This window comes from Myxine glutinosa, chromosome 2 (genome assembly GCF_964187855.1).
Source record: "Myxine glutinosa chromosome 2, kmMyxGlut1.1, whole genome shotgun sequence".
NCBI classification, from domain to species: Eukaryota; Metazoa; Chordata; class Myxini; order Myxiniformes; family Myxinidae; genus Myxine; species Myxine glutinosa.
In genome coordinates this window covers 47,404,181-47,416,739 of record NC_136262.1, presented here as the reverse complement: position 1 = coordinate 47,416,739, position 12,559 = coordinate 47,404,181, and the positions used below count along the sequence as shown (strand labels likewise).

Here is a 12,559-nt window from a genome sequence, read left to right as displayed (position 1 = left end):
AATCCATGTTGGAAGAGTGCACAGACACAGCTGATTTGCCTTTAAACAAAAAGGCGACGTTTTTCATGGGAATGATTTAGTTTATTTATTCAACAATGAAACCATTATTCTATCACTGCAGTCATTTAAACTATACTTGTCAAAGCTATTTATGGAGTATTGGAAAGTGATCCCTACTTTTCAAGATTCCAATGAGCTTTTGGCCAATACATAATATCTGGCAGATTGTTCTTGCTGCGTTTGATAAGGTCATGCAAGAAATGGTCATGCGATCCGCATGGTCTTTGTTTCACTTTAACCCAGACATGGCTCCCATTATACCAGCATTCATTTTGCGGTTCACTCACTGTACCAGCAATAATAAGACATCTTCGCTTTGTGATTACAACATCAACATAACTTCTGAATTTGTCTCAAGTCATTTGTTGAACACGCATATTTTACCGATCCATGCTATAAGAGAGCCGTTTGTCTGTGTGTCGTCATTTTCTCAGAGATGGCTGAACGGATTTTCGTCAAACGTTCAGAGATTCGTCAGTGAGTGCTGGGCAGTGATTTAGGCCAAAAGTTTTTTGAAAATTATGCTAAACATTTTCCAGTTTTTTTGCATTTTAAAAAATCGCTTAATACTTTAAGCTTGCGCCTTTGTAGCTAGGTGAAAGGTGATTAAATTATCGCCGATTAGTGTGTGTGTAATATTATGATATTAAATATAAATTTTCATTTCATTGGGAAGTGTTTTAGGCACCCACAAAAAATAGAATTTTTTTTTGATTTCTTCAAAATACTAACAAGATTAGAACATCAATGGGCAGCGCCGGGTACTCGTGCTAGTACCGTATGTGGTTTCATTTTTACCCTGCGCTCGCGAAGCAAAAATCAGGGTTAAGCATTCGGGTAGGTACGTGTGGCCTACGTGTCTGCATTTTTAAAATTCATTTTCTCGGCAACCGTTGGTCCGAATGGCACGAAATTTTACGAAAGGAGTGCATCCGCCTGTATATATTTTTTATTCATAATTATGACGTCATAGGTCACGTGGTACGGACGTCATCTTGGAAAAACGTTACACCTCTATACCTCCCGAACCACTTCATGAAAAAAATTGATACATGGCTCATTGTCAAGTACTCCCCATGGGGGAATAAGGTATGTTGTTGATGATGATGTCTTCAGTGCCTTCATTATGACGTCATAATTCAACAAGTACAACGCTTGATCTGATCTGTATGAAACGAAAAATCTTCTGCACCTCTTAGTCTGATGGACATGAAATTTTCAGAATATGAGTGGCTCCTCCTGTGCAATTTTTAAAACTAGTGAGGTACCCGTGCTACGCACGCACGGGTGGGAGGCCAGAGGCAAACAGGCAATAAAGATACAGCGAATGTTAAAGCATGAAACCAATAAATTCCAAATTCCTGTAGCACCTTCAGTTGCACATCAGACATGGACAGCAAGTTCGTGAAGGACTTCCATGAAAAACGTACCCGTTCGCAAACAAACGGGTACGTTCACGTATAGAAACATCGATCGTGGGTCCGTGGCGAATCTGCATAGGGCAATACGCGAAGGTCACGTTCAGAAAGTAGAAACCATCACGGCATGTCGTCATTCACTTGAACTCAATATCTCTTTTTTAATTCCAAACAGCATAACTCCAATCACAAATTAATCACAAAATAAACTTTTAACATTGTTAATGTTTCCTTCATTGTAAAAACTACCAAGTCAACAGTTAAAAGGATTTTGAGCCGATAGGTGTTACGGCCTCGGCAAGATCGATGGAGACAGCGATCGGTTGGCTTATACACCGCCCAAATAGCTATGTGGAATTCTCTCATGTAGAGATTAAACCCACGTCGTCTGAACTTTAGCCGAGGTCATTATTTACTTTTAATGATGTTTATATACGAATCAAAAAGAAGATAATTGGTTTTGGGTCGTCATTTCCACATATCTCATGGGATTGTGAGTTGGAGAGATGGCCGTGATGGCGCGGAGGGGGTTGGCATTCTCTCAAGCAGGGATTCAACCCATGTCCGTATAAAAGGTCTTTGTCCGAGGTCACCGAGTCCGATCGGTGCAGCCGATCGGTGCAGCCATGCAGCGATCGGTGCAGCCATTTGTGCAGCACCTGGGAAAATAACGTTATGCGGGAGTCCAAACCTGGAAAGGCTGGAGGCCAAAGCTGAAATTTGAAAAACAATATAGCCTATTTTACTCCAGGAGATCCCAGGATTACCCACCCAAAATATCGTTGTGATCGGTTCAGCCGTTTTTGTGGTACCTTCGAACGGACGGACCGACGGACAGACAGATGGACGGACGGACATTTGGTGAATTATAGTAAGATGATAATTATGATGCCATAGGTCATGTGGTACAGGCGCCATCTTGGAAAACCGAAAAATGTTGCACTTCTATATCTCCTCTCTATGGAAAAAATTTAAACATGGCTCATTGTAAAGAACTCCATATGGGGAATAGGTGTTGTTAACGATGACATCATTCGTGCCATAATTATGACGTCATAATTCGACAGGGACAACACATTGTCTGATCATTTTGAAATTGATTGAGCGTGATCTACGCAACAATTATATTAGACAATATAAATTTATGTCACATAATCTGGCAGCCGTATTGGATCAAAGAAAAAAAAACCTTCAAAAGCCAAAGAGTTCACTCACACCAAGTTGACTGCACAGGGTACGTATTCTATGAAAACCACCTAGTTGATAAATGTAACTGTTTCTGAGTATTTTTCTCGGTTATTGCAATAATGCACAAAAATGTCCCTGCTCAACTTTTTTCATATATATATATATATTATATATATATGGATTTAAAAAAAATTATCATTCAAGTTAATAGCATATGGATGAAACACGAGCAAATGGCCCTTGCTTTGATGAAGTACCGTGGAGTGGACCACAAAGATGTTCAACATCCGACAGGCGGTTTTACAAATCCAAATCTCACCATGTAGTGGTCATTTCCTTCTCTGGTACAGACAAAAATTGCCGACGTTCGCAGATTCTACGTGTAGATTGAGGTTCAATCGGTTATTTTCAATTCCAATGTACATTTGGGTGGTTAATCCCGGGCAGAAATATCACTTTACTCTGCCCTGTACCCAGTTGGGCACCTTTTCTCAACACGACCTCGATCCGACACTCGCATGGTTTGAGCATAGCATGTACAGACAGGTACAAACACAATGTTGCAATATCCACCTGCTTCAGCACTCCAGATCTACTATTTCTCAGGGTTTCCAAGAAAGGAAAAAAATCCTTCCTAGAATGAGTTAATTTCTATGTTCTCATCTTATGTTGCAAGATCATAACATCAAGGAGGTTAACGACGAGCATGGGATCCGAGGCTATGGTGTCAACACTCACAAAGGAGTATTTAAGCCTTCCCCCTGTATGATAGTAAGCCAGGTGTTGGTTTAATGGTCAAGGTGACTGGCTTGAGATCTCATGGTCTTGAGTTTGAGCCCCTGTCAACTCCGTTGAATGAACACCAGGTGGGTTGACTCAGACTCTCAGTCATCGTTCAGAGGTCGGCCAAATGAGTACCAGGAAGAATGAGCTATTTGACTATCCTGCGTCGGAATGGCGATCCATCCAGGATTGTGCCCAACAAGCAAGAAAACTGCTTCGGCAGCCCTATGCATGTGGAGATGCAAAAGTGGTGATCTTCTCCTCCTTCCTCTTCTTCTTCTTCTTCTTCTTCTTCTTCTTCTTCTTCTTCTATAGGGTAGGGGAAGGCTTATTGCTGTTGTAGGGTTTGTTTCTACAATTAGTGCCCCCAATTTTTAATGTAACCCAAAGTTTACGAGACCCCTTAGGTGTGCTAATAGGTCTTTTTCTCCCTTTTTTCTGCCACTTTCCGAGCTGTATCTCGGAGCTGGCCGGGACTTTCGGAATTAAATTTTGCCTCAATCATGTGATAAAGCTTGCAGGGTTGACATAATTATTTTCACCGTGACCCAAATTTTGAGGTCATGACACAAAGACATTTTAGCATTTTTTTCACCATAACTTATTTAGGATTTGTCCGATTGGAACAAACTTGCCCTCGGTAGATAGCTAAGACCAAGACGCATTTACGCTCAATCCACATCATAGACCTGTGGGTTAAAGGTCAGGGTCAGAGTCAGTGGCGGTCTGAAAAAAAAAACCCCCGCTTTCTCACATCGCTCAATTTTCCCAATGCGGAATCTCAAAGACCGCTAGGCCTTCCAAGATGTTCTTCCATCATAATAGTATACCTGCACTGAAGTTGTACACCTGATATTTTATTAGTGCCCTTGACCCGCCTTTTTCGGATTGTGACCGAATTAACAAAAAACACCTTTTTCATCAGAACTTGAATAACTTTCCTCTGATTTTCAAGATGTTGAGTTTTGTGGATACATTGTAGATGGGGACACATTTTCTTCATTTTTACACTCTATCCCGAAATGTTCAAGGACAAGGTCACATGGTAATTCAAAAAACAAAATGGCCATCATTGGATCACGGACAATAGGTAAGTCCTGGACGATCACCAAGGATAAGTTTACCATTGACTTACATGTGTTAACATTGCCAAAGCAGTGTCAGAAAAATGGACGGCGACCTTCACGGCCATGAATAATGTATGAAATGCTTCAACATGCAGCTCCCCCTGCTGGCACCTTTGCGACCTCAGTGTGGACTGAACACAAAACAAGAGCAGGTATGCTAATTGTACGTTTCAGATTGTATGTATCTCATAGACAGAATTGTATTGATCTCATAGATATAATTTTATGTATGTCGTAAATAGAATTGCTTGTGCATTTAATGTAGATAGAATTGTATGTATTTTGTAGATTGAACTGGACAAGTTTCTCCATGAATCTTCATCATGGTCAATGCTACTCTTTACGGAGCGTTGGTGCTGCCGAAGCAATTTCTTGGCAAGGAACATGTTGGGTGGGTTGGTTATCTTGGTTAGTTTACCTTTCCCTTCCCAGTATTTAGTCAAGGCATGAATTTGTAATTTGTTCAGGCTTCCGGCGATAACTCGCCTACTCTTCGCCAAAGATACCATGGGAACCTTGACGTCCACCAACGACTAGTGCTGGTACACGGATCCTTCAGGTGGATGGCGCACACCTGCATGATGATGCCTCGACCAGCATGCGAAACAACAGGATGGCAGTTTATAGGTGGGTCGGGATTGGAACCCAGGATATAGAGCTCAAATGAGTGTGTACGAGTATATACTGTTCAGCTATCCTCACACTCTTCATGAGCCTTAGATTAATGTAAAATAAAGACAAAAATATAAATTGCAAGCACCTGTTTCTACTTCGGTGGAATTACTCGAGATTCTTGAAATGATCTACAAATAATATTGGGATTATACAAATCCGCAATAACCAATAACTCTAAAACTCACAAACACCCCCTCCAATTTCTAGTAAAATCTGATGGAAATCTGATAAGAAACTGATCAGATTGCACGAAAAATTTTGTAAGCGAGAACAAACATCATTTTCACAAAACTTTGACGTACGGTATTAAGATTTTTTCAGAAATGATGCAACCAGCAGCAACAGGCTGCATACGAAATGATAATTATAATTACAATTCTTGATTATCAGGAATGCAAATGTATTATTAATTTGGGGACCTCAAAATAAAAATATGACAATATGAATTCTCAATTCACAATATGAATTTGTTCACAATATGAATAAAAATATGAAAAAAATATGAATGCAAAATCGAGGCTCATGGAAGAGTGAGGTGACGGGTAGGGTTGAGGGTAACAGGGTCGAGAGTTGGGTTGGATATTACGAAGGGAAACAAGGACCAGGAAAAGGGGAGAGAGAGGAGGGCAGGAAACACCATAACCTGCAAGTACCAGGCATAAGTGAAGCAATGCTAATGGGGGCAAAAAAGATTAGGGGTCAGGATGGGGGATGAGGTGAGAAGGTGACGCACAGCTTGCTCGACGTTGTTGTTACCCCGAACAGGTGAAGCGAAAAGCTGGGTTAAGCAATATTGGTTCACTTCTGTCTGTCTGTAGTTTAGCACCTGTAGAACCTGTAGTTTAGCACCTGTAATATGTGTAGTTTAGCAGTACTTTGTTTCTGAATTTGTCCCGATTGCAGACGCGCAGAGAGGAGTTAGATAATTCTTCTACTTTCTCTGCGAGTCTGGCAGTCAACCTGAAAGTCAAAATATATGTAGTTTGTGTAGAAATATATGTAGAAACTTTCAGAATTATTGGAATCTCCCGCGATGAAGCTATCTCTGAGGGCCTTTCACTCACTCACCGCAGGCAGGTAGGTGGTCTTTCTGTCTTCTACCGACTCCTCTCCGGCCTTGCACCCCCAGCTCTCTCTGTGCTCTGTCCCCCAAATATTCCTACAGGTCGCACAAGATCTGCCAGCAACCCTCTGATGGTTAAACTGCCGAAATCTCGGCTCTCCGCTCACCTTCACTCTTTCATTCCTCTTTTCTCCCGCCTCTGGAACAAACTCCCTCACTCCCTTCAATCCCACTCCTCCCTCCAGGTCTTTAAAACAGCTGTTCACCACCATCTCTTATCTTCCCCCATCCAAAACCTTGATCTTTTCTACCCCCGCTAATTCACCCCAGATCCACCTTGTTTGAAATTCCAACTTCTTTCCTGGAAGTCCTGGCAGTGTCCATATGTTTTATACCTCTCCCACCGCCCCCTTCCCACGCCCCCCCCCCAAAAGCCCTCGCCCTCTCTCAGATCTCTCGATGTCTCCATGTCTCTCGGTCCCTGCTCTCAAATGTTGTGTTTGTGTCCTTCCCCCTCTCTCCCCATCTTGTCTACCGCTCCCTATGTTATATGTTTTATGTGTCGGTTTGTCTTTCTGTGTGATTAATGTTCGCTCTTTCACGAGCCTCGACCTTGTATACAAAAAAAAAAAAAAAAAAAAAAAAAAAAAAAATTGAAAATCATTCCAAACAGGAAACGTACTGTTCTTAAGGACGTTATAAAGGACACAAACAACAGGTATGAAGAACTATTGTAACGTGTTAAATGGGGTGGTGTAAAAGCTGCTGCATCAACGCCGGTAAATGTCCGAATTTTGTTTTTCTACGATCTTTATTTTTATCTTGCCAAAACGAAGTTTTTGCAAGATGTATCAGTCACCTTGTATGTTTGTTATCTTGCCAAAACGAAGTTTTTGCAAGATGTATTAGTCAGCTTGTATGTTTGTTTTTTTGTTTGTTTTTTTGTTTTTTTGTTTGTGGTTAATCATTTTTTTTCACGTTTAGATCACTCTGTAGACCACAGTTATTATTGGAAACTCCTGTAACTTCGCATATCAGAGTCCTATAGAGATACCCTTCAGCACACAAAATTTTGAAGGTCAAGGTCAAAGGTCAAGGTCACTTTGTGGTCAATCATGGAGGTCGACGAAACCCTTATTTTTTGAGTAACTTTGATCGGATCGTCTCCAAACTTCATGGGAATCTAGTATATGGTCCGGCGCTCAGCTGATTAGTTTTTGGTGGCGATCGGCCTTGACCTTCATGGTTAGCGCTGGAGGTCGAAAATTATTGACCCCAAGGTCAAATGTTGAAACCCTTATTTTTTGAGTAACTTTGATCGGATCGTCTCCAAACTTCATGGGAATCTAGTATATGGTCCGGCGCTCAGCTGATTAGTTTTTGGTGGCGATCGGCCTTGACCTTCATGGTTAGCGCTGGAGGTCGAAAATTATTGACCCCAAGGTCAAATGTTGAAATCGTAGGTACCATATCTTCGCATATCTTCGCATGTAACTTCGCATATCAGAGTCCTATAGAGATACCCTTCAGCACACAAAATTTTGAAGGTCAAGGTCAAAGGTCAAGGTCACTTTGTGGTCAATCATGGAGGTCGACGAAACCCTTATTTTTTGAGTAACTTTGATCGGATCGTCTCCAAACTTCATGGGAATCTAGTATATGGTCCGGCGCTCAGCTGATTAGTTTTTGGTGGCGATCGGCCTTGACCTTCATGGTTAGCGCTGGAGGTCGAAAATTATTGACCCCAAGGTCAAATGTTGAAATCCTTATTTTTTGAGTAACTTTGATCGGATCGTCTCCAAACTTCATGGGAATCTAGTATATGGTCCGGCGCTCAGCTGATTATTTTTTGGTGGCGATCGGCCTTGACCTTCATGGTTAGCGCTGGAGGTCGAAAATTATTGACCCCAAGGTCAAATTTTGAAATCGTAGGTACCATATTGAGTAATACCTCATATGAATGCCCTTGATGAGTGCTTCCCAGATCTGTAAACAGTTTGACGCTATGACGTCATTTGATGACGTCATGACGAAAAAACGGAATTTTCATGAAAAAATTATTTCCTCAGTTCTCATCAAAATCTTTCAATATTTCATGTGCGTTGGTCATGAAGACATACTATTCACCATACGAAATTATTAAGGTCAAGGTCAAATGGCAAGATACGGTTCACCCTGTGGGTGACATATGTTCATTATCTTGCCAAAACGAAGTTTTTGCAAGATGTATTAGTCAGCTTGTATGTTTGTTTTTTTGTTTGTTTTTTTGTTTTTTTGTTTTTTTGTTTTTTTGTTTGTGGTTAATCATTTTTTTTCCACGTTTAGATCACTCTGTAGACCACAGTTATTATTAGAAACTCCTGTAACTTCGCATATCAGAGTCCTATAGAGATACCCTTCAGCACACAAAATTTTGAAGGTCAAGGTCAAAGGTCAAGGTCACTTTGTGGTCAATCATGGAGGTCGACGAAACCCTTATTTTTTGAGTAACTTTGATCGGATCGTCTCCAAACTTCATGGGAATCTAGTATATGGTCCGGCGCTCAGCTGATTAGTTTTTGGTGGCGATCGGCCTTGACCTTCATGGTTAGCGCTGGAGGTCGAAAATTATTGACCCCAAGGTCAAATGTTGAAACCCTTATTTTTTGAGTAACTTTGATCGGATCGTCTCCAAACTTCATGGGAATCTAGTATATGGTCCGGCGCTCAGCTGATTAGTTTTTGGTGGCGATCGGCCTTGACCTTCATGGTTAGCGCTGGAGGTCGAAAATTATTGACCCCAAGGTCAAATGTTGAAATCGTAGGTACCATATCTTCGCATATCTTCGCATGTAACTTCGCATATCAGAGTCCTATAGAGATACCCTTCAGCACACAAAATTTTGAAGGTCAAGGTCAAAGGTCAAGGTCACTTTGTGGTCAATCATGGAGGTCGACGAAACCCTTATTTTTTGAGTAACTTTGATCGGATCGTCTCCAAACTTCATGGGAATCTAGTATATGGTCCGGCGCTCAGCTGATTAGTTTTTGGTGGCGATCGGCCTTGACCTTCATGGTTAGCGCTGGAGGTCGAAAATTATTGACCCCAAGGTCAAATGTTGAAACCCTTATTTTTTGAGTAACTTTGATCGGATCGTCTCCAAACTTCATGGGAATCTAGTATATGGTCCGGCGCTCAGCTGATTAGTTTTTGGTGGCGATCGGCCTTGACCTTCATGGTTAGCGCTGGAGGTCGAAAATTATTGACCCCAAGGTCAAATGTTGAAATCGTAGGTACCATATCGAGTAATACCTCATATGAATGCCCTTGATGAGTGCTTCCCAGATATGTAAACAGTTTGACGCTATGACGTCATTTGATGACGTCATGACGAAAAAACGGAATTTTCATGAAACAATTATTTCCTCAGTTCTCATCAAAATCTTTCAATATCTCGTGGGCAGACATTCCTCAAAGAGTCGCTTCTAGTGGATAGCAGTTCTGTTCACCTCAGTGTGACCTGAAGCAAGTCACTCATGTTCACATTTTGGCAAGATACGGTTCACCCTGTGGGTGACATATGTTTTTATTTTTTTGTTTGTTTGTGGTTAATCATTTTTTTTCACGTTTAGATCACTCTGTAGACCACAGTTATTATTGGAAACTCCTGTAACTTCGCATATCAGAGTCCTATAGAGATACCCTTCAGCACACAAAATTTTGAAGGTCAAGGTCAAAGGTCAAGGTCACTTTGTGGTCAATCATGGAGGTCGACGAAACACTAATTTTTTGAGTAACTTTGATCGGATCGTCTCCAAACTTCATGGGAATCTAGTATATGGTCCGGCGCTCAGCTGATTAGTTTTTGGTGGCGATCGGCCTTGACCTTCATGGTTAGCGCTGGAGGTCGAAAATTATTGACCCCAAGGTCAAATTACGAAACCCTTATTTTTTGAGTAACTTTGATCTTATGATCTCCAAACTTGGTGGGTATATAGGGTGTGGTATGGCGCTCAGTTGATTAGTTTTTGGTGTCGATCGGCCTTGACCTTCAAGGTCATTTTGAAGGTCATTCAATTTTGACCAAAAGGTAAAATTTTCAAGTTTCAGTTACCATATCGAGTAGTACCTCAAATTGAAGCCCTTGTTGAGTGCTTTCCAAACATATAACTAGTTTGACAATGTGACGTCATTTGACGGCGTTATGACGAAAAAACTGCACTTTTCATGTATATTGTATTGCTTTAGTTCGCATTGTTTAGGTCACTCTGTAGAGCACAGTTCCCTTTGGAAACTCTTGTAAGTTCGCATATCAGAGTCTTTTAGAGATACCCTTTAGCACACAAAATTATGAAGGTCAAGGTCAAAGGTCAAGGTCACTTTGCGGCCAATCATGGAGGTCGACGAAACACTAATTTTTTGAGTAACTTTGATCGGATCGTCTCCAAACTTCATGGGAATCTAGTATATGGTCCGGCACTCAGCTGATTAGTTTTTGGTGGCGATCGGCCTTGACCTTCATGGTTAGCGCTGGAGGTCGAAAATTATTGACCCCAAGGTCAAATTACGAAACCCTTATTTTTTGAGTAACTTTGATCTTATGATCTCCAAACTTGGTGGGTATATAGGGTGTGGTATGGCGCTCAGTTGATTAGTTTTTGGTGTCGATCGGCCTTGACCTTCAAGGTCATTTTGAAGGTCATTCAATTTTGACCAAAAGGTAAAATTTTCAAGTTTCAGTTACCATATCGAGTAGTACCTCAAATTGAAGCCCTTGTTGAGTGCTTTCCAAACATATAACTAGTTTGACAATGTGACGTCATTTGACGGCGTTATGACGAAAAAACTGCACTTTTCATGTATATTGTATTGCTTTAGTTCGCATTGTTTCTGTCACTCTGTAGAGCACAGTTCCCTTTGGAAACTCTTGTAAGTTCGCATATCAGAGTCTTTTAGAGATACCCTTTAGCACACAAAATTATGAAGGTCAAGGTCAAAGGTCAAGGTCACTTTGCGGCCAATCATGGAGGTCGACGAAACACTAATTTTTTGAGTAACTTTGATCGGATCGTCTCCAAACTTCATGGGAATCTAGTATATGGTCCGGCGCTCAGCTGATTAGTTTTTGGTGGCGATCGGCCTTGACCTTCATGGTTAGCGCTGGAGGTCGAAAATTATTGACCCCAAGGTCAAATTTTGAAATCGTAGGTACCATATCGAGTAATACCTCATATGAATGCCCTTGATGAGTGCTTCCCAGATCTGTAAACAGTTTGACGCTATGACGTCATTTGATGACGTCATGACGAAAAAACGGAATTTTCATGAAAAAATTATTTCCTCAGTTCTCATCAAAATCTTTCAATATTTCATGTACGTTGGTCATGAAGACATACTATTCACCATACGAAATTATTAAGGTCAAGGTCAAATGGCAAGATACGGTTCACCCTGTGGGTGACATATGTTCATATTTCATTTTAATTATACACTTTTACCCTGATCCCTGGTGTTGGGCTAGCGGCTAGGGTGCCGGCTTAGGATTACCTAGGATCTTGGGTTCGAATCCCAGTCAATCGCTGAATTAACGACCAGGGGGGTTGACTCAGCCTGTTCATTCCTTCAGAGGTCAGCTAATTGAGTACCAGTTCACTGGTAATTCCCTGTTTGTCGTTAAAGGCGGCAAAAAGGGTTGGCGTCAGGAAGGGCATCCGGCCGTAAAACATTGCTTCAAAAAGGGGACCGCAAAACAACAACAACCACGGTTCCCGAAAAAGGCCAACCCCCGCTTTGCGGGGAAAAATGGCCTCTAAAGGTGGTTATTATTTTATATATACCCTGCAGAACACAAATCGTCTTTTTCACATTTTATTAACCCTTCCGTTTAGCAGCACTTGGACAAAATGTTACAGCATTTGACATATTAAATCACGACCAATCAAATTTTCCGCTCCCAGACCCCGCCCATGTCCTTGTTTCTCAGGACAGCATGGGGGTAAAGTGTTCTACAGTATGAACTCTCTAGTTGTTGTTGGTGTTGTTGTATGAGTTGTTCTACGAGTTGTTGTACGAGTTGTTGTACGAGTTGTTGTGTGAGTTGTTGTACGAGTTGCACGAGTTGTACAATTTGTTGTATGAGTTAATCTACAATTTGTTGTATAAGTTAATGTACAATTTGTTGTAGGAGTTGTACGAGTTGTACAAGTTGTTGTATGAGTTGTTGTACGAGTTGTTGTACGAGTTGTTGTACGAGTTGTACAAGTTG

At 41.2% G+C, this 12,559-nt stretch overlaps 1 long non-coding RNA gene across 1 annotated transcript in view; it reads left to right on the top strand.

The window, feature by feature from the left end:
• Window positions 1-3,838: 3,838 nt before the first annotated feature.
• LOC137422628 (uncharacterized) overlaps window positions 3,839-12,559 on the top strand; it is a 10,011-nt gene continuing 1,290 nt past the window's right edge. The window contains exons 1-2 of the long non-coding RNA XR_010983546.2: window positions 3,839-4,967; window positions 5,079-5,203. This is a non-coding gene — a long non-coding RNA (uncharacterized LOC137422628). The remainder of the gene's footprint in view (window positions 4,968-5,078; window positions 5,204-12,559) is intronic.